The sequence below is a fragment of the Ricinus communis genome, chromosome 6 (genome assembly GCF_019578655.1).
Source record: "Ricinus communis isolate WT05 ecotype wild-type chromosome 6, ASM1957865v1, whole genome shotgun sequence".
Classification (NCBI taxonomy): Eukaryota; Viridiplantae; Streptophyta; class Magnoliopsida; order Malpighiales; family Euphorbiaceae; genus Ricinus; species Ricinus communis.
In genome coordinates this window covers 16446238-16450183 of record NC_063261.1, presented here as the reverse complement: position 1 = coordinate 16450183, position 3946 = coordinate 16446238, and the positions used below count along the sequence as shown (strand labels likewise).

General features: G+C 37.8%; 1 non-coding gene across 1 annotated transcript; it reads left to right on the top strand.

Moving 5' to 3' along the window:
• The first annotated feature begins 650 nt into the window (after positions 1 to 650).
• On the top strand, positions 651 to 756 carry LOC125370489. The gene has a single exon (XR_007216516.1). It is a non-coding gene; the product is annotated as a small nucleolar RNA R71 (small nucleolar RNA).
• The last annotated feature ends 3190 nt before the right edge of the window (positions 757 to 3946 follow it).

Below are 3946 nucleotides of genomic sequence, written 5' to 3'. Positions count from 1 at the left end.
GGAATCTTGTTTGTAGATGTCACAAACTTCATCATGAGCTCCTCTAAATTTGACTTCTTTTCTTGGGGAGGAGGAGCTTGTGCGAGCCCGGTGGTTGTTGTTGTGGTACATTGATGAAGTCTTTGGAAACTGGCGGACCACGGGCATTATTGTTCCTCCAATCCGAAATTGGGGTGATTGCGCCATCCAGGGTTGTATGTATTCTTTGTAGGGGTTATTCTACTGTCTTGGGGCATTCCCATATAATCAACTGTTCAACATCGGGAAGATATAGTAGAATTAGATGGAAAACTAATAGAAGATGAAGCAAACATACCTCCCGCATGATGCGATTCGCCTTTGTAATGCGGGCCACCACAAAACTCATGACCAACATTCATTGCATGAGCCGTGCTCTGAGTTGGTCGATCTTCTTGGCTAGAAGCTCCACTTGAGCCGCCAAGGCTCTTTATAGAGTCCACTTGGTTGACCACTCCTTGTCTTCCTGGTCGGCTCTAGAGGATTGCCATTGATAGTTGTTCATGGCCATTTCCTCTATCAAGTTCCCGAGCTTGCTCGGGCTCTTCTTATTTAGCGCCCCACCGCGACATCCACCATCGCCTCATTGCGAGGTTCAACCCGTAGAAGGTCCGAACTGCATCCACACCGGCAATCAGTGATGTGGGCGTATCTCAAAAGATCTTTAAATCTCTCCCATGCATCGTACATGCTTTCCTCATCAAACTGCACAAAAGAAGATATGTCATTTCTAAGTTTAGCAGTTTTAGCGGGAGGAAAATACTTATATAAAAATTTTTCGGCCAACGCCTTCCAGGTAGTGATCGTCATTGTGGAAGAGATTGCAACCATCTCTTTGCTCTGTCCCTCAAGGAAAATGGAAACAATCTCGGTAGAATGGCATCATCCAGTTGTTCCATTTATTTTGAATGTGTCACAAATCTCCAAAAGTTGGAAATATGTGCATTGGGATCCTCGTTGGGCAATCCTCCAAACTGCACGCTTTGTTGGATCATCTGGATAACATTGGCCTTTATCTCAAAATTGTTGGCCGCTACAGCAGGTCTGACTATACTAGTTTTCGTCCCATCCAAAGATGGTCGAGAAAACTCGTACATCGTCCTCTGATCCTCATCGGCATGGGGGTCATGGTTTTCCATCGTGTCTAGTCTATCCACAGGTATCTCAACCTCAATCTCCTCCTCTTCAATTGCAACCTCTTCCTTAAGAGTCCGAGGGATCGTTCGGATCGGATAGAGGCTCTATAAGATTCGAGTTTGAGCTCCCCGGTCATAAACTACACCGAAACCGAAAGTCCACACAACCACCGATCAATAAAAATAATATAATAATAAATAATAATAAAATTAAAGAATAAATGAATAAAACAAATAATGACTAAATTAACACAAAACAATTCACTCTAGTTCACCGTTCGGGTTCCCGACAGCGGCCAAAAACTTGATGGGTTCTTTATGCAACCTACACCTAAGGCGGTGAACCTGATGCAGCCTAGCACTAGTGAGTATCAAGGTCGTATCCACGGAGATCGGGTGAACCTAGAGTTACTACCGCTTGCTATGTTATCTAGTCCGAAATAGGGTGTGAAAGTTCTAACATACCGGTAATGGTTATGAGTGCAATTAAGTAAATGAAGGACAACAATGGACAATTAAAAGACAATTGTAAAGAGAGAAATAAATCCAAAAGGGAGCCTAAGTGATGGAATTCTAAAGATAAATTTTATGGATTGCCGATCTTGCTTACCCGTGCTAAATCTGAATTGAATCCCGGTTCCTCTCTCGAGCTTACCGGATTCCTTAACTGCACTAACCTAATGGAATCTCTTCCTATCGGATTACTACAAATTAGCATTAAGTATGATTTAAGACTATTAAGAGTTGTTAGTTCTTAATCCGTGAGTAAATCAACCTCATCTCTAAGTGTTAACTACCGGTCCTTCTTGTTCAAAATCCAGTTGTAACAAGCATTTCTTAATGTCAAGAAACAACCTAATAAACAATTAATCCAACGTCTCAAATTAACCGCATCAAACTTTTATTCTTTGAATAGCAAGAAGATTGCAAGAATGACAATTATAAAAAAACTAACAATTAAGCATAATCCATCAACAAAGGTGAACCCTAATGGATTCAAAGATCTAGCTCATGTTCATAGTCAAAGCAATTAAAGAACAAAATAAGGAAAAACAAATTAAAGGTATGTACACCCTTCTCTTTCAAGTCGAATGAGAAACCCTAAATTTGCAAATTCAAAATCTCAAACCCTAGTTGCCTCTTGAATGCTCCCAAAGTTTGTCTTGATCTTCAATTCGATGTTGGAATAAGTGGAATCCCCCCTTCAATTGATGAAAATTGATCTCTCCAGGTCTACAATTGAGGTATATGAAATATTTGATTAAGTGTGTGTCTTGGAATTGAGTCCAAAATCGTCCTCTTCAATTAGAATTCAAAATCGCCTATATAGTTGATTGACCACGAGTCCAGGTGTCTTGATTCAAGACGGCCGAGTCGGTCTTTGAATCTGTGGAGTCTGTTGTGATGAGCCACCATAGGCCGTGCCCAAGGCGGTGCTGATCCACCACAGGCCGTGCTGGAGGCCGTGGTGGCTACGGAAGGCGTGCTGAAATGGCACAATTGGGGATAGCCTCTTGATAATTCAGCACGACCGGAGTCCAGGCCGTGCTCAACCCTCGGGGTGCTTGTTCTCGCCCAATTTGATGGATTTTGCTCCGTAATCACACGTATTTCCCTTGATTCGATGGTGTCCTTGAAAATGACACGAAGCGAAAGGGAAACAAAAGACAGGTGATTCTAGCATAAAACGGGATAATCATGCATAAAAATGTGAACAATCGGGCATGAAAACATGTGTAGTATGATGCTTATCAATGGTCAACCAATAATAATATATGAAACTAATAAACATATGAAGGCAAATAAATTATTCATTAAACTCAAAATATATAAAGTTCATATATAAGTAAAAAATCAAACTAAACACTTATGTGACTTAGCCTAACATACTTAATCCAACCATCATTGCAATTAAATAGAAAGACTTAAGATTTATAAAACAGAAAACTAAAACTCTCTCAAAGTTCAAAGGCTCTTCAAGGAATGAAGAAAATTGGTCATCTTTCTCCACGTCTTCGAAAAGCTTCTCTGATTCTTTAAAGAATGATGTAACACAAGCTATCTAGATGTCAAAGATGATGAACTCTAGAAATTTTTTGCAGAGAATAATAGAACCATTCTCTAGAGAGATCCAGTAGCCGAGGAACTCCCTGTTATAATTAACCTCTACTTCTTGTAGAGAATCTCTTTTTAGAATTCTTTTCTCAACACACAACTCCTATAATTTATCCCTTATTGTCCTAAACAAACTAAACAATTCAAAAGATAATTATCCACTAATTACATAATAATTACTTAAACTTTCCCATTTTGGGCCTTAATGAATTAAGCTAGGTCCAAACTATTAATAGCCAACGTGTCTGATTCTTCAAGCCTTTAATAGCCGCAATTAACACCTATTTGTGCGTTTTTAGCTCAAATTCTCCTCTTTGATATTATTTCTTGAATTTAGATAAGAAAAACTAAAATGAGGTAAAATACATTTTTATACTATATTATATATAGAAACATATCATTAAAGCTATAAAATACCTTTAAATATCTATATACAATTTAGATCGATCACCCAAAAATCACATAAGTCGAACTGAGTTAAAAATATACTTTTATTTATTTATTTATTTTTCAATAAATAATATACTATTTCTATAGAATTCAAAATCCAAGACACGTAGGATGAAATCTTAATTTTAATATAAATAATTCTATAATACAATTCTAGATAATATTATCACATTCAAGTAGCAATTAAAATTTTATGACTTAATTGTAATAATTTTTATAAAAAATAA